At 47.5% G+C, this 20,684-nt stretch overlaps 1 protein-coding gene and 1 long non-coding RNA gene across 3 annotated transcripts in view; one reads left to right on the top strand and one right to left on the bottom strand.

Annotated features, from left to right (window-relative positions):
• Window positions 1-20,684, top strand: part of Agap1 (ArfGAP with GTPase domain, ankyrin repeat and PH domain 1) — a 440,472-nt gene that overhangs the window by 216,688 nt on the left and 203,100 nt on the right. The window lies entirely within an intron of this gene.
• 4933400F21Rik (RIKEN cDNA 4933400F21 gene) lies at window positions 5,009-12,394 on the bottom strand. Its single transcript, NR_015540.1, has 4 exons — window positions 12,189-12,394; window positions 9,658-9,767; window positions 8,474-8,606; window positions 5,009-8,170 (listed from the first exon to the last, which is right to left on the bottom strand). It is a non-coding gene; the product is annotated as an RIKEN cDNA 4933400F21 gene (long non-coding RNA).

Consider the following 20,684-nt stretch of genomic DNA (forward strand, 5'->3'; position numbering starts at 1 on the left):
TATGGAGTGTGTTTCCATGCTGCACTGGCTTCAAAGGCTGCCTTTGTAGCGTGGCTTTGATTGGGCCGCTGGCCGCCAGGCGACAGGGGTAAATCAGATCGCTGTAGAAGAACCCCTTGTGATCACAGGAATAGCCTGACGTGGCCCTAATTTGCTCTTGCAGACGGACATCTGAACACTGTTTCAGGCCGGTCTGTAACAACGAGGCAATTAGTTGTAATAATCCTAGCCGGCGTGTCAGCTGTGCGCTCTTGTTTGTAATTTGCTAATGAAGGGATTGTAACTTTGATTAGGTTCAGTTTCATTTAGACCTTATTATACACAGGAACATTTACAGCTGTAATGTGGGGCCTTAATTAAACTTCCCCATTACACAACAGGACTTGAATTCAAGCATTTGTTTTGGCCAATGTTGCTAGCCTGAAATGGGTTTTCATTAGCCCGGAAACCAGGTCCTAAATTACTTCACGTCCCTAGCAAGACACACTAGAATTCGCGTGTGACGTCTTTTGCCGCTTCATTTCCGAAACGATAAGAATAAAGAGTTCAACCCAGCTCAGCGGCTCTCGAAATGTCATCTTTTTGGTTGATAAAGAAAGCCAATTGATTTAGACTCTATTCTGTTTGGGTGGGGGCAGCAAATCTGTGGGTAGGACATAGCTCTGCCTTCCATGGGTGACACTGGTGGACCATTCAAAGTTCTGGTCGATCTAGGGCATCCGTCGCCTCTTCCAAAGCTCCCACCCGGCTTCACTTGGTCTATGGCATGGGCGCTGGTTGCCCCGAGGGAGGGGAAGAGGATTCATCCAAGTATAGTGGGCTCACGCAGGCAGTGAAGGCTCACCTGTCTGCAGCTGATGGCTGCAGCCCTCGTTAGGAGCCGGAGCATTTCAGATGGAAGACGTGAGAGAGCTGAAGAGCCGCCGCAGGGGATTGCTGAGAAGCCAAGACTGCTGCCCTCCACCCTGTGCTGCAGACCAGAGTGGCCTGTGTGCCACATTTGTCCACAGTGCCGTGTGAGCCTGTGACTCAGGGGAAGGAGACCTAGAGGTGTCAGGCGAGGCTGCTATGCCTCTGCATAGGACCACCCTTGCCATACTAGGTGACAAAGTTAGGAGCCAGCTTACAGCACCGTGAAGAAAAATTTTCACCTTCCATGTGTTTACAAACAAGGCAAGAAGCCTTCCTGGTGATGGGCAGTGTTTTCCTTATAAAGAGGTTCATTATTTCTGAGGGCCATGTACATAGCTGATTCCTCATTTTGATTATTTATTATAATCTAACTCTACAGAAGGCCATAGTGTGTGATTTCTGTGCAGTGTTGTTTCCCATAGGGTAGCTATTTTTCACGTGAAGAACTAGAGCTGGACATTGAAGAGGATTGCTACTTAATGTCCATCGTCGGCCCAGCAGGAAACTCATGGGGAGCCAGCAAGGCCCTGGTGTAATTGGAGCCTCACTTAATCTGTTCCCTGCTCATCTTTGAACAGGGTCAGCTTCCCAAACCGAACTTTGAGTTTGCAAAGACTGGATGTGACTGACGAGTGTAAGATGAGTGCTTTGCGTCCCTTGGGAAGCGTTTCTGTCTTGGATGTTCAGTGATACTCTTGTTGAGATGTAAATGGTGGTTTCCTTGTGACTCCTAGGAGCGGGGAGCACTTGATTTCCTCCACTAGGTGTCCACAATGAGGAGCCAGAGACTAACTCCTGCCTGGTCTGCTCCCAGCCCCACACGGTCCCACTGTAATCTGTGCTCAGGTATCACCCACCCCTAGACTTTCTGCAGGGGATGTTTACATTCCATTCACACTGCAGGCTTTTGAGCTGTGGCATTCCAGGTACCCCAGTCAGAGGCGCCCTGCCCCTTCTATGGAGTAAGTGCAGCTTGTAGGTGGTCTGGGTGGTTAGAGTGCTCCACGCTGTGTGTGGCCGAATTTTCAAGGTGTGTGGATCATTTGAGAGGAGCTACACCCCTTGCTGTCCTCACTGTGCTGTGGTGACCTCTGGAAACATAGGGATTAGGAGGACGAAGCCTGAAGGGGGCAGTACCTGCCTAGAATGTTCTAGAAAACCCACAGGTAGATTCCTTGAATAAATGGACATTTCAATAAGAGCTTGTTACCTATGTATCTTATGTCCTGTTTAACCCCTAGCGGAGTGGGGCCCATTAGGTTATCTTGATCTTAAGTTGAATGCAAACAGGGTGACTATTCAGGACTAGCCAGCTAGGCACCTCACTTCTGTGCTTTCTCCACTACATGGTGACAAGAAGCCTCTAAAGCAAAGGTTACAGTTTTAAAGATAGTTTTCTGTGTGTGTGCCTGTGTGAGTTTATCAGTGCCATGTACATGCAGTACCCACAGAGGCCAGAAGGAGGCATTGGATCCCCAGAACTAGAGTTCCAGCTCGCTGCAAGCCACCACATGTGGGTGTACACTTGGATCCTCTGCAAGAGCATTAAGTGGTCTTAACCACTAAGCCGTTGTTTCAGCCCCAAGTTTTACATGTGTTAAAATAGACATGAGAACCTTTGCCTCACACGAAGGTATCTTGTACTGTGTGAAGTATGTCTGAGGCTGAGCTTGTTTCAACTTGTTCCCTCAGGAATGCTGAGGGAATGTGGGTCTGTCCTCAAGTGAAAGCATTGCTGTTCATTTGCAACTGCCCACCCTGTCTGTGTCCCTCTCTCACAGGCAAGAGAGTCCTTGGCCTTCAGGGAATTCTGGTAGAGACTAGTCAAGAGTCCCACCTGGCTACTGAACCTGTGGCCTCGGGGTAGAGAGTAGTCACCTTCAAAGCTCCTGTCCTTGAACACTTGGAATTCTGGTCACTTCTGCTCCTTCATGGGAATTATATGAGTACTCGTGAATTGAATGGGGCAGTCCCAGTGCCCTGTGACCTCCCTCATGGTTGTACAGGTGGACCGGGTGCATGGGCCGTCTTCCTCCTGTTTAGCTAGTTACAGGTTGGTGGCCAAGTCACCGTCGCTCAGGACTTTATTTCTCTCTTCCCCCAAGCAAAGATTCCTCAAGAATAAGGAATTGTTTCCTAGACTATAATTTTGTTTCTTCAGGACCTGGGCCCAACTCTTCTTTTGTGCTGTCTGGCTACCCCGAGCGGATGGGTTTGGAGAGGGAACCCTGTCTCCTTTCTTACTAATAAGATAAGGTCTGTTTGAGTAGAATTGAAAAAGCAAGGCGAGGAAAACAAAAGCCAGTGGCCCAGCTCAGCGGCCAGTGGGCTTGTCACGTATTAATTTTTCATCGCTGTGGCAAGTTGTACATACATAATCACTTGATTGCAGTGGGAGTTAGGGGGCTCCTATGGTGTCATTTGCATAAATCTTGTTAAGTCAATGGCAGTTAATGAAGTACAAATGAGCCCGGAGAAGGTGACATGCAAATCGTGGGTGGCAGATGGGAGGTCTGTTTGGGGGACGGCAGCTGTGTACTCTCTTTTCTTCTTTCTCTTTAGCATTTTTTAATCTCTATATTTGAGTGCAGATACATAGCCCTAAGCCTCGGCTTCCTCCCCTTCCGTGGACTCCCAGCCAGGGCCTAATGCTCATGCTGGGAATCTGAGATGGCAGGAGTGCGTGCATGCGTGTTGTGTGTATGTGTGCACACATACACACACACACATATACACACACACAGGCACGCACACACAGGTACACACGAGCAGCTGTGAGGTCACAGTGTCTCATCACACTTCCACAACCCAACGTGGATTCCACTGGTATCCACAAACAGAATGGAGCCTGCTCACAAGTCTTAGAGATATCAAACCTGAAAACATCACTTCTGCTTAACTGGCAATCTCCATGCAGGCCAGCTGCAGGTAGATAGGCTCAGAGCCCCACCCTCTGAGCCTGCCATGCCACAGTTGCTTAGCCCTTGAAATCAGGTCCCAGTGAAGACCCTATCTTGTCAGTGCAGGGTCCCCACAGGCTGGGCTCTGCTTTGCCTGCAGTGTCCTTGCTTGGAGGAGGTTTTACAAAGTCCCTAACACTGTTTCTGCCTTCTGCTTTTTAGAAGCCCCGGGTTTCTAATTTGACCTGTGGTTTTGATATTTCGAGAAGGTCTAGACTTGACCGAAGAACCCTGAGGAGGTGCGTAGAGAACCCAAACGCTCCAACAGGAAGGCGCCAAGCCCTATGCTGCATGGTTCTTACCCTTGGTTTTTCCGGCAGTTTCTAGTTCTTTGGATCTTCACCTTGCATCTCTGCTATGGCTCGGGAGACACAGCTCTCCAGCTGTAAAGAACCTATCCTTGGGCACCAACTCAGTGCCCTAAAGTGGGGGTGGGGCCTTTACTCTCAGAGCAGTGCTCACCCTGGTCCTAATGTCACATTCCCCCCCCCCCCCCGCCCCTGCCCCAGCTTCTTACTCTGTCCAGAGGCTTGAGTGCTGGGAAGCTGTAACCGGACAGAGCACTGCAGGGTATTAGTTACTTTTATTATGACTGTGACGGAACGCCCACAGAGGAACCTAAGGGAAAGGAAGGGTTGCTGAGTTTGGTCATAGTCCCAGGATGAGGTCCATCATGGCAGGAGTGCGGGTCAGCCAGTCACATCGTATCCACAGTCAGCAAGCAGAGACAGAGGCTGGCCCTCAGCTCTCCTCTTCCTCTTCTCCTTTGTATTCTGTGTAGAGTGTCTACCCGTAGGATGACGTTGCCTGCACTCAGTCCGGCTCTTCTTTGCAGCAGGATTTCTCCTTGGAAATGCCCTCACACACTCACCCAGGCCTATGTCTCCTGCGTGACTCCAAATCCAGGCAGGCTGACAGAGGATTAGCATCATACGTGGTCACAGGCTGTTGTCCTGTTACTTCGTGGCCCTAATGTCCCTGTTACCTGCCAGTACAAGGAAAGACCATTTGGGAGAAGCTGTTTAAGGGGCTTAGTATTTCAGGGCAAGAGGCTGCCTCTCAGGACAAGGACTGTGAACTGAATAGCCTGGTTATGTAGCCAAGGAGTAGGTATGACCAAGGCCACTTTCTGGGCCACCGGGGAAGTGCGCCCCCTCTGGCATACATGAGAATAACAGGGGGCAAACAGTCATGATCGTAAAGGCTAATGGTCATAATGGGAGTGTGCCTTCCACTGTGGCTGTAACAGCCCTCTGTAGATGCTGGGGTGTCCTCAGATGGAGAGATTTCTCAAACATCCAGGCTGCCACAGGGGCACTTGACCAGCTGGCAGCTCGCCATCCAAGGCTGCCATGGTAACAGAAGAGCCTGTTAAGATGGTTCATTCTGAGGGTTTGGATTATTCACAGAAAAAAAAAAAAAATTAAGAGTGTTTACAAGAAAGCCTTAGTAAAAGTTAAAACACTAAACTCAAAATTCTCTTAATCTCCCGAGTCTCATGAAGGCATTTCCATCGTGTTGTGACTTTCCTTGCCAAAGATATTTAACTGCACGTATAGCATCTGGCATTGCCCAGCCTGCTTAATTCCTGTCCCTATGCCTCAGGGTGAAATGGGTCCCTCTGATCTGTCTCAAAAACTTCTTGTTTAGAAAGAGCAGCAGTGAGTCCCCTGGGGTGTATGACTTGGCTCTCAGACTGGATACCCCAAAGATGGGTGGGGTGTCTGCACTGCACACTGCTGATCCCTCAATTGCAAAATGGAAGAGTTTGGGAAATGTTTGTACAGGACTTTATACATACCTAATGCCGGGGTTGTTTGTAGACTGGTGAGCTTGCCAGGCAGATGTCACGCCTTCACTGTGATTCTGACCCTGTCTCTCTGCTTAAAACAGCGGCAGCACTGGCCACAGTGCTTCTGCCTGAGATCCTCAGTAGACGCCCTGCCACGCTCGGCTGTGCTCACCCTGACAGGATTGCCCTGTGGACCTGGTCCACTGAAAAGGGGACATCTGAAGAAGTCCTCCATGGTATCTATCCTAGGCTTTTCAAGAAAGGTGTCACACGGTGACATTTTTATCAGGTTGGAGCAAAAGCACATTTTCTGGTCCTCCATCTCAGGAAGAGAATTTATTTTTAACTGAGTCCCTAATGGCCACATTTTAAAGCCAAGGACACCATTTTCCCTTGATGCCAACACTGACAGCTGTAATTATAGAGAGAGAAGGTTGGTGGGATTTAAAATTGACATGGAAGAAATATTTTCCTAGGTTTCTTCATTTCCTTTGAAGTCCCAAGTATCAGAATTGTTTGTAGACGAGGGAAAATGGAAACACTGAGCAGTTCTCATCCTGGTGTCCTCTCGCATCACACCAGACCCTTACCCGCCATACTTACTCCCATCTCTGTGTGCAGCACATCAGCACTGGCCAAGTGCCCAGTGCTCCTGAATGTGCTCTGTAGTCAGGTGCTGGCAGCGATGCGCTGAGTGCTCACTGTGCATGTGAGGGGCTTCCGATGTGCTAGAGCAGTTTACTGCTCTCATTCAGAACCCTGTTGAATTTCTACCAGCCTGGGCCCTATTGCAAATGGAGTCGGAGGCCCTGGGGGACAGAGTTCACAGCATTAACAATGGAGAAACTGGGATCAAGCCTCACAGCCCCACAGCATGTCTTCAGCAAGTCTTCCCAGCTGTATCTCCCATGTAGCTCACAGGATACCCTGCTCAGGGTGACCAATGGCTGTCTTGTTGTGTGGGAGCTGTGCAGTATGTGGACCAAGTGAGATCCAGTAGCATTACCCAGGCCCTGAGGTGGGGCAGATGAGTCAAGGTTGAGGCTGTACGTTGAGCATCTGTTTGTAGGTGATGCTGATGATGCAGGGCCAGGCTTTGGGTTTCCCTTATCTACATGAGGTCTCCTGGGGCTTCTCACCTTTGAGGCTCAAAACCTACCCCAGGATGTATACTTACAACTGCTAAGATGTAGCATCTTCCCTGTTCTTCCCCCAACAGACACCATGTTGAATAGTGGGGTCTCCTTTCTCCTTCCTCCTGTGTGAACTCATGATGGAATGCTGTCTCCATTGGCATCTGCAGTGCAAGGAGCACTCAGAATGGTGGAAGTGGCAGTGACGGTGGTGGAAGTGGTGGTGGTGGTAGTGATGGCACAGGTGGTAGTAATGGTAATGGGAGTGGTTTTAGGAAAGGTGTAGCTGACAGTGGTGGTAGGAGGTGGTCTTGGTGGAGATGGTGGTGGTGGTAGTAATGGTAATGATGGTTGTTCTTGAAGTGGCAGTGTGGTCTTGGTGGAGATGGTGGTGGTAGTAATGGCAATGATGGTTGTTCTTGAAGCGGCGATGATCTTGGTAGAGTTGTGGAGGTGACAGCCATGATGGGAGTGATAAAAGTGTGTAAGTTGATGGTGTGAACGTTTTTTCTTCCCTCAAATGAATTTTAAATTCTTGTCAAAGGGTATGTTAACCTTGAAGAAGCTGTGCTGTACATTGTTGCTCTTTAGAAGCGGTCTAATTTTTAACCCATCATCCTCTATATTTAACTCTGTTTCATGTATATAAGGTGCTATATCTGGATTACACAAGTGACCATTCTCTGTCTATTCTTCAAAGAATAAAAGCCTTTGTCAGTGGCCCAGAAATCATCTCAAACAACTGGTTTCTTTCGGCCTTTCCTATTTCTTAGAACTCATTTGGAAAAAAAAAAATGTCTCTAAATAAATGTCTTCGTGATCATCGTTTTGCTTAAAAGGAACTTTTAAACACTACACCCGCAAACTTTAGTGACACTAGCCTATGGCTTCCTTACTAAAATGTTATACAAATATTCAGTCTCCACCAACCATTTTGTTGTTCTATAGAGAATTGCTTAAAGGTTATAAATATCAGGGCAGATACAGGAAAATACACCTGCCAAGATGTTTCTGATACTGTAACCGGAATTTGGGGAGTCCCATCTGGTACACCAGATGATACTGAGGAAATCGGAGCCATCTCTTGGGGTTAGTCTCATTAATAAAGGAATTGGAGAATGGACTCAAAAGATATGTGAAGATATTTCTAAGACATCCTAGGGCAACCGAGCTGTAAATCTCAGTGGCTGCCCAAAGAACAGAGGAAAGACTAGAAGCTATGCTGTTAGGAGGTGGCGTGGAGGGCAGACGTGGTGGACGGACAGACACATGGCAGGAGACAGAGTTGGGAAGTGCAGAGCGCCGGGAAGCATGGTCACAATGATGGTGGGAAGAAGGGTGGCTGCTTTGGAGCCTCCTTGGAGGTCGGACAACTGTGTAGTAAGAAATTTAAAATAAAAACAATCAGCTGTCTCTAAGAGTTAGAGTATAAAAGGATATGCACTGGGATTTAGGAAAACACAGAGGTTGGCCTGAGATGGAATTGTTTGGGAATTACCTGCCTCTTAGAACATTGGAAAGAGCACTCACTGGGAGTCCTGTCATCCTTGATTGCCCCAGCTTGAGCACAGCTTTCAAAACCAGTGCGATGTTAGGAATCTAGGGGACTGGGCAACATTGACCCCATAATCCAACCCAGGATTCCATCCCTCTTCCCAGGCCGTGGCTGTGTGTACCTCACCGCCTGTACTTGAGACAGTTTTCCAGTCTTTCCTGCCATTCCGAGTCTCGACCAAGTATCAGGAACATTGCTCAGCCATCTTTGAGATGGCTGAAGAGTTTGAAGAGCTCCCGGGGGTGGGCATGTTTCTAGCATGGGAGACAAAGAGCCTGTCCTCAAAAGATACCTGAGGATATTTTTAAGACACCCCAGGGCAAACAAGCTGTAAATCCCAGAACAGTGGAACTGGGAAAGTTACCCATTTTGCATTTAGGGAAACTGAGCTCCAGGAAGGACAGACTGACCAAAGCTCTCAGCGGAGCAGATTGGGCATCCATCCTTACAGGGGCTTTTTCAGAGCTCTGTCTACAGAAAAATAGACAGACGTGGGCTGATTCTTTTCTGGTGTTCATCTAAGGACATGTAAACAATGTGGCCTGTCACAAGCCAGATTTCGGTCTCCTCAGCAGCCCTGAGGTGGCATGACATTTGTCCATAGATTTAACAGATGAGCAAGCCAGATTTCACCTTATGAGATTTAAGCCCAGTTTGCTTATTCTCCAACCCTGCTTAGGCCACCACTGCCACGTCACCAGTTACTGTACATTAAAGCCCTAGGTAGAGAATGGTGGTTAGCTGCATGGTATCCGTGTTCCAGGGTCTAGCTAGTCCTGAAGACCTCCTTCCCCCAAAGCAAAACCCTCTGAGTGTGTCCCGCAGCCGTTGTTGGTAATTGGAGTAGCTGGAATTCGCTGTGGTTTTAATTAGCTGATTACTAGTTTTCTAAAATGTACTGTACTCACTGTGGGTCTTGCAAATTGGTAACCGGTAGCTACCAGCGTAATTAAATATTTCAGAGCACTTGGCTACAGTAGCATTGAACTGTGAAGAAATAATGCTGTATAGCCAATCAAAAAGAGATACTTGTAAACTCATTTACAGCGGCAGTGTGTGTTAGGACCATCACAGGGATGCTTATTGCAGGAGAAATTAAAGATACAATTTTGTGCTAAGAGGCAATATAGAAATTAGTTCCTGAATTACTTGTTAATTGATTTGGTAATCCCCTCGGGCCCGCATGCTCTTTTCCCCCCTTTTTGTTGTTGCATTCAGTTAACAGTGACTATTCCCAGAGCAATAAAAATATTTTTCACACTTAGATTAGATAATACCCTTCCATCATACTGTGTGCGTTTTTACCTGCAGCACCCAAATGCACCTGTCTCAGCTGCAGCTTATCATTCTGGGCTGGTCGTGTATTTAGGTGCTCTCTCAGAGGTAGCCCGTGCCTTTGTGAGATGGAACAATTCCTGCAGAGGGAGAGCATGGTTTTATGTCTCATTACAGGCCCCTCCTACCCCTTCCCTACTGGAATCCCTCCTTTTTATCAACAGTGGGGAAGACTCGGTAGACCTGATTCATAGAACTCTTTATCGTCTGCAATTCGGCAAGAATAACCACATCCAAGGCGGTTTGTCGGAGAGTGCACAGTGCTATTGGAAATGATTTCTGAGGACAGTGAGGCTTGTTTACCTACACTGAAATTGAGCATGCATAAAAGAAACACCCAGGGAAGCCTGAGCTGGCCAGGAATGGCTTGCTAGGCCCTAGGCCTAGGTCCCTTTGCCTTCCTGCCTCAAGACTCAAAGGAAAGAACATTGAGATTTAGACACATGTTGGTGCCGCTTCTGTGAAAGACAGAATTGTCCTTTAGCGAAAGACATTCTTGGCATCCTGTGGGCTGCTACACACATGGCAGAATAAGTAATATGGGAGACTCGTGGGAAAACGTGTTTTAAACTACTGAGTTGGGTATTTTACTGCCCTATGCCACCTGTGTATGTAAATATCATTATGTGTTCAGATACTATGTGTCCCAGTACTGGGGATTGAACTCAGGGCCTCGTGCCTGGTAGACAAGCTCTCTGTCATTGAGCTGCATACCTCCCCAGGCCACATGATACTTCATTTTCAGGAAAGAACAGCAGCCAGTGTTTACATTTAGCAATTTCTCTTTTAGAATAAGGCTGTGGGTAGCATTAATTAGTCCTTTATCAGTTTGACACAGCTATTCTCTTATTCAACTGGTAGATAGATCTGCACCTTGGTCAGTGTAAACAATACCAGGCAATAAATACTTAATCTGAATGCCTTTACCGTGCCAGGGACAGAGGTAGCTTGGAGGGTTAGATTCCTGTAGCACCCAGCCCTCTGATGAGAAACCCCAGGCTGCTGGAACGTTCCTCACTGACATGCGGCCTCTGGAGGTCCTACAGTATACAGCCTCTGCTACTCAGAGGTGCTAGAATTTTGTTGTCCGTCATGAAAGAAAGGGGTGCTCTTCATCTTGTGTTTAGTGTTTAGCTCCATCCTTATTGTCTGTTTCCACACACCCTTAAACGTTCTCATCACTGTTTGCCCACAGGCCTAACTATGCTGCCCTTAGCAGAAATTCCTGCGCAGTTACCTAAGTTCACCCTTTTGTTGCACCAGAGCATAAAAGGTCAGGATTTGGCCAGCATCTACCAAAGCGATGGCTTTATTATCTTACTGCCTGGTTCTGCTGGCTCCTATACATTATTAGGTCAACTGCCTTCAGTTTTCAGATAACGTAGAAGGCTCTCCACTTAATAAGAGAGTTCGGCAGGAAGTCCCACTTGGCCTTGAGGGATGCAAGAAGCAAGGGACATGTACAGCCCTGGGCTTCTGATGATCATGGCTTGCACAGCTTCCCAGTGCAGAGGAGAGGAAATGCATGGGTTTTCAGATTGGGACGACACGGTTGTAAACATGAGATGTTACAAATAGGGCTTTTGCCTTCTGTAAGCATCTCATGTTTGAAGATAATTTCTAGTATTTCCCCTGGAATTGCTAACTATTTTTTCAGGGGTTTCCGTGAATCTGGTTCTCCACCAAGACCCATCATCACGTGCATGCTGGGATTCGGGGTTTAGGCTGAAGGTCTGACACAGGAGACAAGGACTGGCAGGGCACCTCCAAGGTGATGGCTGTATATACTTGGTATTTCTCTGCATATTTCTGCACTCTAATGAGTATTTTTCCTAATACTTGTACTAATAATTTTTAATGGCTCACAATGACTAGGTGACATTTTGATACATTAATGAACCTTATCAATGACTTTTGAAAGTTCTTCATGTGTGAGGTACTTTGTCATATATTACTTTGCCGTACATGGTTCCTGAAGGGAGGAGAGGGGACATGGACATGGACTCCAGCCTACATGTGCTCTGAAATATACATGGCAAGTATCGTCCTGAATTATGTCTTGTGCCCTAAGCTCTACTTCAAGGTTTATCACAAAGGTTTATCTGCTGATGGAAGCTTCTCATGGTCCAGGAAGGTAAGCCCGGCAGGTTTCTATGTGGCAGTGAACTTTCTAGAGGGCTTACTGAGACTGCTAAACAACCTGCTGAAATGGTGCTTTTGTACAGAAAGGTGGTCTGATAGAATTATTACAGATCCTTGGAAGGAGGAAGAATGTTGGTAGTGATCTTGACCTTTAGATTCCTGTGATGGGTATTTGCTAGTTGTTCTCAGGTTTCTGGGAAATGGGTGTTTCTTGGGCACTGGCAGCGACTGAGTTCCCAGAACAGCAAAGTAGCTGACCTGTGTTGCTGACATGTTCCAGGGCCATGCCATGCCAGCCCCACCCCCGTCCCCCACCCCCACCCTTACCTCCACCCCCACCCCAACCACGGTATGCAGACCTTGAGGTCAGGAATCCAGTAGTAATCCTCCTGTCACTGGTCTATCCAGAGCTCCCAGAGCAGACCCCAGGCTTAACCTAGGACGGGGGAGTCTGTCCTCATAGCCATCTTTAAGAAGTGAAGATTGACTGCACTCTCAGAGCCACAGAGCTTGGGATTGGCAGTGCTGTAGCCCTAAAGCTTTCAGTGGGAAGCCCATGTTGTTTGTGTTCTAGAAGGTTTGCAGAAAATGCTTAGAGAGAGGTGTCCAAGGAGACAGTGCATACGCTACATTCTAAGATGGGCTTTGTCGGTGGGGGGTGTGGGGGTTTGACTTCTGCTACCTCTGGTGTTCCTAGATCCCACAGACCTGAGACACTGCTTTACAGTCTGAGACGATCAAAGGGTCCTACCCCCTTGGGACACATCTTCTAGACCCAGACCCCACCCTCAAGTCCACCTCCCCACAAGATTTTTGATTCTCAGTGTTAAGGACCACTGTGCCTTCCTGCCTGGCACAGGGGCTAATCAGAGACCAAGTCTTCTAACGTTCCTGTAGCCTTCTTTTCTACAGCCAGACTCTGGGTGGTTGGAGGTGGCGTGCCACCAGGACTTTTCCAATGACTGAAATTCTTGTTTGTTCCATGATGGGCTGCAGGCAGAGCCTGTGCTGTGGTAGTTACTGGAATCAACAGAATCAGCCCAGCTGCCCTTGTCTTGGTAGTGAGGCACGTCAGTCATTTCTGCAGATAACTGGAGCATATGCCCTCTGTTGAAGCTTGTCTTTTGCTGCCTTGAGTATGGTGGACAACAATGTCACCCCAGTCTGCAAGGGCAAATGTGTCCTCCGAATGGAGGCTCCATGGCACTTTAGTCAAGCTCAAGAATAAGAACATAGGGACTCCCTCCTATGCACTGAACTTTGATGGCAATTGTATATTGAAAATACTGTGAGTCAGAAATGCACTTAATGGCTCTAGCCCAAGGGTACACAACAGATTGGGGGTGGCTGCTGCTGTTGTGATCGTGGGTCTGATGGGGGGCTGTACTCACTGGTATCGCCCATTGTCCCAAGATACGTGAAACCTCATCCCTAGCCCAGGAAAAAATACCAAAAGCATTCAGACTAGTGATCTGGATGTGAAGGCTCTGTGACTACAATGTCTGTCACCTCATTGATGGACAGGGTCAGTTTGTCTATCTGGCCATCTAGGTGGGTGTCTCCCTGTTCCTTGCACACTGTGTGTGTTTTCTTCCCCAGACAGCATCCTTGATTGAAGAGAAAATCTTCCTCCATATTAGAAGACCCTTCTTGGACAAAGACTTACCAATAACTGTCACTCCTGCTGCAAACTCTAGGAACAAGCTCCCAAGGTGCCATTTCTATTGAGCATGCACCATGTTTATTCTAGAATAGACCTGAATGCTTTGATTTGAGCTGTTGCAGGTTGGGGGGGGGCATCTACAGGGTCCAGTGGAGGGCTATTGGGATTAAAACAGAGAAAGAACATGAAGACAGATGGATTGGGACCACTGAAGATATAGATGTGGAAGAACTTGCCTCTATATAGGAGTCCCCATGACAGTAGGTGGGCTAACCCAAAATCATCATGGCTGCCCTTGATTCTCAGTGTACTTATCAGTAAGTCTGTCATATTTAAAGGGCCACTTAAGTATTTACCGTGCTGAGGCTTTCTTTGCTCTGTGGTAATCTCCGAGAGTCTCTTGTGTTTGTCCACAGTGGCACTGTCCCTCCCCAGGTCAAAGCAAGCCTGGTGCAGGAAGGCTTTGGACTGAATGATTTGCTGTTTTCCTTCTATAACATTATTCCGTCAGCTGTCTGGTAACCCAAAAAAACTTCAGATAAAGTTTGTTCTTTCCTCGACAAACAGCAGGTTTTGGAGGAAGCCATCATGGGCTGAAGAATCCAGTGTGGGATCTCATGGGCTTCTGTGGGCTCAGAATTTTTTCTGAGAGAAGTGGTCTTGGAGGATGCGGGGTTCTTTGAGTAAGTTGAGGAAGGTCTGTCACCATTGTCCTAGTGAGTATTTCCCAAACATGTCTTATGGTGGGAAGATTCTGAGAACATACTCACAGGGCTTCCAGTACCAGGGTCCCCACTTGATGATATACTTCATACAAATTGTGGTCACACAAGACTCAACATTGTCCAGACTCCACTCCACATGAGGGCTGACTCCTGGTATAGTGCATTGTATAGGTTTGGACAAACATATACCAAGAGTATGCACTAACACTGTATCATCGTTCCAAGTAATTACAATGTGGTATGCCTCAAAGGTTCTGGAACCTTCTACCTATTCAGTCCTCTCTCCTCCGTTCCCAGGTCCCACTGGTCATTTGCCTTTTGCAAAACACAGTATCATATAGTTGGGATCTTACTAGTCACCTTTTAAGATGCTATGCTGGTTAGCTTTCATTTTCAACTGACATAACCTGAAGTCAAGTGGGAAGAGTTTAGTGAGGGATTGTGTACACTGGGTTGGCCTGTGGATATGTGTATGAAGTTTGTCTTAAGTTGATTGGTGTAAGAAAGTGTGCCCACTGTGGGTGGCATCATTCCCTAGGAAGGCAATCCTGGGTAGGGATAACAGCTGAAGCCATTCACATAAGCAAGCAGGAAAGCAGGAAAGATTCCTTTCTCTCTGCTCTTGACAAGATGTAATGTGAGTAGCTGCTTGGCGTTCTTGTCCTGATTTTCCCACAGTGGTGGACTGTAATGTGGAACTGTGAGCCAAAATTAACCCATTTATCCAGTGAGTTGCCTTTTTCTAAGAGCATTTAATCATAGCCTCAGAAATTAATCTAGGACACACAGCATTCACACACACACACAAACACACACTTACTTAAAAGTTCTTTCACCTCTTAAGATGGTTGGAGTGAGCATGTCTTTTTCTCCTTAATGCTTGTTAACACACTGTAGTCAGAGTCTGCCACAAGTGTCCATGTGCCTTGTAGAAGGGCCTCTAGGGTTCTACATTTGGACAGTGGTGATTAATGCAAATTTCCAGCGTCTCCATCCACAGTTTTCTGTGGTTCTTCATTCTCAGTACATCTGCATGACTACCAAGGAGCCTGACTGCCAGGTTGTATGGGGAAAGAGTTTCAGTTTTGTAAGAAACTGTCAAACTGTGTTCCAGAGTGGCCGCACTATCCTGAGTTTCCCTCACAAAGGCACAGATTCCTGTTGTCCTGCTTTCTTGTCAGCACTTGTCAGGTTCAGACCTGGCACTTGTCTCAGCTGCACAGCTGTGCCTTGTTTAAGTGTGGATTCCCAGTGGTGTAGAGTGCTGAGCATCCAAGGCCGGCTTCCTCGCCTTTGCATGCTCTTTGGTGGGGTCTCTGTTCCAGTCTGGTGCCCATTTGGAATTTGAGTTGTTTGCTCTGCTACTGATTCTCGTCATCTGTGGTATGTTTTGGGTGATGTGTCCTCATGGCTGTGTCATCTGTAAGCACCTCCCCTGGTCTGTGGCTGCTGGGCTCTTTCCCACAGCCAGTGATCCTCCACGTGGACATTTACAGATGTCCCCTTTCATTCCAATCTCAGGCTGGCTCAGTTTGGTCTGTAATATTTTACCACCACTTTTCCTTACTGTTTAGTGGAGGAGTCAGTGGCAGCCATTTTTATGATGTTTTAAAACTTTGTGAGTGAGTGCTTCCTCAACTCTTGATGGTTGAATTTCCCAGGACCTCAGAGTGGGTGACACGTGCCATAAATTACATATTACAGGTGTTTAAAGTTAATTCCAGTTGATGAGCATTCAGGAATGTACAACATTCATCATATATAACCATGCTACCTTTCCTGGGTCAGTGCTAATCTCTGTAATTGGCAGTGAACAGAGTATACTGACTTCTCTTTTTGCTGACTGGAGAGACCATGTGCACACCAGCTCTGCTGGGCCCTGGGGAGGGGCACAGCCTGTGGACAGGAAAGCAGGTGGTCATCTGTAAAAATACTGTGGGTGGATGGTTAGGTATTAAGAGCTGGAGGAGAGAGGAGAGATTCTAGGAGAAGGTAACTCTCCTCCTCTTGCCCGGGCAAAGGGCAGCTGATTCCCATATTACCAATACCTCTGAGCTTACATGACGAAGAGATGAGACCCGGAGCAGCTGATGCTTAGGTGGATCACAGGAATGACATGGTAGGTGGCTTTAAGACAGTCAGTGGCAGGGTGGGGCCAGCAAGCAGGCTTCTGGGTGCAGGGTGAGCCGTGTTTCGGCACTGAGGGAACACCAAGGGCCTGTTCATTCTCCATTAAACCTAGCTTCTCCTCAAAGTACTCCCTGCTGCCATCCTCTGACGTCTACACCACAGTAAGTCCTGTTCCAGGCATGAGGTCTTGGTTCCTGAAACAGCGAATGAACAGTAGTGGATGTCGAAGTGCACTTTGCAAGTGCGACACCCGGCAAGGCACACCAGTTACATCCCATGCATTTCTCTGCCAGTGTTCTAGTGGCTCTCCTGTGGGTTACTAGTTCAGTGTCCCCCGTCCTCGCTCGACTGCCCTGCTTTTTTGTGTAAGTGCTACTGGCAGCCATGATTGTTCAGCCTGCTTGTTGTCTGGGGCTTACAGTTTGAAAGTCTTGTGGTCCGCTTCCAGCTCGCATCGGTTGTCTGAGCGTGGTGGAGACGGCAGACTAAAGGCACGCTCACAGTGACTTCCGCTTGCCTTGCTTCAGCTGCAGTTAGTAGGACTCCCATCCTAGAGCTGTGTGGGAAAAAGAAGGATCCCAGGTCATCTCATTCTTACCTACAGATACGGAGAAGAGAGCTGTTCACTGTCTAGTATGTGGTTCAAGACTTTAGTTCCGAAGGACAAAGCAGGGTCAGACAAAAACATGGGGATAGATTATCAGTGAGAATTATCTCCACACACCTCCCTGCTGTCTTCCACCCAGCCTGCACAGTAACTGGCTGCCTTCTCAGGCTTCCCTGGCTGCCTAACCTTGCTGAGTATACTAAGTCACCATGTGTCAGAAGGGCAGAGTTCCCCTATTCTCTGCAGCCTAGCTCGTAATTATAACACTTAATTCACACATTCAAGCCTGCCTTGAGAAAATATTTTATCTGGAATGTCATATTTGGGGCACCTTATGCTGGAGTTGGCCTCCATTTTTGTCAATTATTCATCTAGCAGACTATTATGAAGGAGGTCCCCATGAGAGGATAGGAAAATGTCATTTAAATAAAAGGTCACCCAAGGAGGAGAGGCTCTGCAATCAGAAAGGCAGCTGGAGAGAAAGCCAGTGTGGCAGGAAGCCTTGCACCTCCTGGGAACTTGTGCAGCGAATAGGCTCCATCTCCTACCAGAGCTGGAGGACACAGCGCTGGGCTGCAGGGACAGCCCAGCCCTTCTTAGAGCTCTAAGCAAGCGGAACGGACTCTGTTGGGGGAAAATTCCAGACTCGTCGCCATAGCATCACTAATCTACGTAATCATCAGCACTGGACAGTAGTGACTTTCAAGAGTTAGATCAGGGTGAGTCACTGTAACCTTGTGTTCCCTGCTGTCTGCTGCACACCGCCCTTTCCTCCTGCTCACTTCTGCCCTCCGCAGCCTCAGCAGCCTCCAGGCACACAGCACACTCTAGCATGTTTCCTTTCTAGAAGTATCCGCACAAAGCCAAGGGACAAAAATCTCAGATGAAAAGAACTTAAGGTAGGTCTTCACTGGTTTGCAGTTTTGAGGGTACAGTCTATTTTGCCTCGAAGGCCCGGCGGCGGCAAGAGCTTGAGATTTGGTCACATTGTATCCACAGTCAGGAAGCAGAACACCCCCTGCCCGTAGATGGGAGTCCCTCTTAGCACCTTGTCTGCTTGTTAGCTCAGGTGACCTTTTCAGGAGATGGATGCACCTTTGACTCTCCCCAGACAGTGGGTTTCAAGAGCGCCCTCAGTGTGTTACACGCACCCACTCCTCTGTTGCGCACTGCCTCCATCGCAGAGAGCTCATGTTGAGTTGAATGCCGTTCACGCCGCGTGTTAATCAGCATGTGTAGATTAAGGTGGGAGTAATGACGCTTCTGCTGCCTCTCAGTGAGGCAAAGAAGGCAGTCGAGAACAGCTCACCACTGGCTGGAATGGCTCGGCTGTCACCACGGTTATTAATATGTTGTGAAGACATTTTGGGGATTCCGCCATATTTTGTATGGTTGCCAAAAAAATGTTGACAGTCGTATTGTGGTTAATAAATTCATTTAGATTTATAAGCATTGTTTACAGAACCTGTTCGCCTGCTGAATCTCTAGCAGCATCTGTTCCTTCTTACTAATTAACTGCTAATTACGAATGAGCTTTGTGTGTTTGTCAGTATAACTGGCTCATGCATTTTGTAAGGAACATTAACAAATTGATTTACATAGCAGCAAAGCAATCAGAAGAGTAAACTGAACAGCCAGCATCTAAAGCCCTTTAGCCGGTGTCTGAATGGAGCAAACTTCCACCACTGTAAATATCGTTATACGGCCTCCGTTACCGTAATTCTTCAGTAAAGGCGCAGTGGTCAAAAGCAGTGTGGCTTGAGCACTAGTCAGAGTAGAGAGGTGCAGCAAGCGGTCTGGAGCTCCGGCAGGTTAGTCAGCCCCATGGAACCCAGCAGGGTACAACTCCCAAAATACTGTCCCCTGGGAAACATCCCCAGCTCCTAAGGAAAACCTCTTCCAGAGATAGCATGGCAGCAGCACTCAGGGTCACTCTGTCACTGAAGTTCTGGTGAACATTTAATGCCAAGCCAGTGTCTCAGCCTGTACACTGCAAGCCTTTCATGAGAAATACAAGGTCTGCTGTCTGGTGTTGCCTTTAAGGACAGATCTTTCCCCAAACTCACTCAGATGGAGTGTTTCAAATGATCAGGCCTCACTTGACCTGAGACCACAAGGGAAAAACGATAGCAGGCCCTCCTGCCTGAGAGCTGTCTGTATCCAGCAGCACCAGGCATCTAGGCTAGCACAAAGCGAGAGAGAATATATCCCATACGCGTGCTTTGCTCCTGGCTGGTGCTCAGACAAGGGGCAGGCCAGAGCGTAGCCCAAGAGTCTTGAGAGCGACTCAAGTTCAGTAGGTGAAGAGCAGCTGAGCTGGCTATATTTAGAGGTGAGATCCTTACTGAAAGATCAAAATACATGGCCTTGACATGAGCCTTGACCCTTGAGGTGCTTGGAAGGTCATGGGTGCTGGTTATAAAGAGTTATGGAATGGAATTTTGTAGCTCTGACCCTTTCGCTGACCATCAGAGCTTGCCGAAACCTCAAGTCATTATAAGGTAATAGTGAGAGAGAGGCTTTCATCTCTAGTTTTGTCAGATGGAATAAGAAGATAACCCATGACGTGACACAGCTGGCAGAAATAGTAGCTCAGTAAACAGCACTCCCATTGTGCACTCATGCTGTAAGTAGGAGGCAAGACTGTGTTGTATCTATAGAGACACTAGTGACTGGACATGCTGAATTTTCTCATCAGTGACTTTTTCTTAATTGTAGGTAAGTGTGAAAAATGTAAGCACAGGCAAAGAGCAGTAGGCCATGGAATGCAGGCACAACAGAAGCACGTGGGGGGATGGGGAGTTAGTTTACAAAGCTAACTTCCACACAATTAGCACATTCAGTTGACAGCTGAGCCATCTGATGAATGTAATTAATGCTACTGTTGACTGAAAACAGGCTGGTCTTGTAAATATTTGCATTCAAGATGTTTTTAAGTCATATGCCAGAACATTCCATGCAACAGGATGGCTGGAAGTCATGCTCTCTGAAGTACCTGTTCCTCCCCAGGAAGGAGGGAAAATTTTGTGAAATCAAAGTGGTTTGCCCCTAAATACTGTGGAGAGTGAACTTCAGAGCCATGAAGCCAGCTTCTTCTGATGTGTGTGCTAGCAGAGAGGAAATAGATTAGAGAGAGGTTGGGTCAGCTTTAAGAACAACCTATAACCTGCAAGGAGGGTCAGGACTGGCTCAGAAGCTGCGGCCTGCCTGGGTCGGGCCTCAGCAAAAGTGCTCCAGGAGCCTGAAGAGGGCATTCATTCCAGTACTGTGTGCCTGTCCACCGTCTCTAGGATCGACTGTGTTTCCTGGCTGATGCGTAAGAAGCCAAAGCTTTTCTCTTAGAATGGAACCGATTCAGGCTTCCTGAACAAAGCCTGAGTCAGAAGGAGACTTTGGGACATTAGGTGACAGTCCACTTTCTAAGACCTTCTGGTTTCAGTGTTGCCCCTTGGGGATTACTTTGAAACATGAAGCCACGCCCACCCCCACCCCGCCCCAACCAACTGGGATGAATGTGGGATTTATTCAGGAGGCAACATGTAGCTGTCTCCATATTTAACAATCAGCCATATTATATATTTAACATGAGAACTCTAAATGTCAGAAGACACACTGTGGTGTTTTCCGGTCCCGGGAGACGAGTCTGTGTTTACTTGAAAGCAGTTTTTAATGGAAACAAGCTTACAAATAACAGCCTAGGTTTGAAATAAAATGTTTGCACTTGTCTATT

Source organism: Mus musculus, chromosome 1, assembly GCF_000001635.26.
Source record: "Mus musculus strain C57BL/6J chromosome 1, GRCm38.p6 C57BL/6J".
In the NCBI taxonomy this organism is placed as follows: Eukaryota; Metazoa; Chordata; class Mammalia; order Rodentia; family Muridae; genus Mus; species Mus musculus.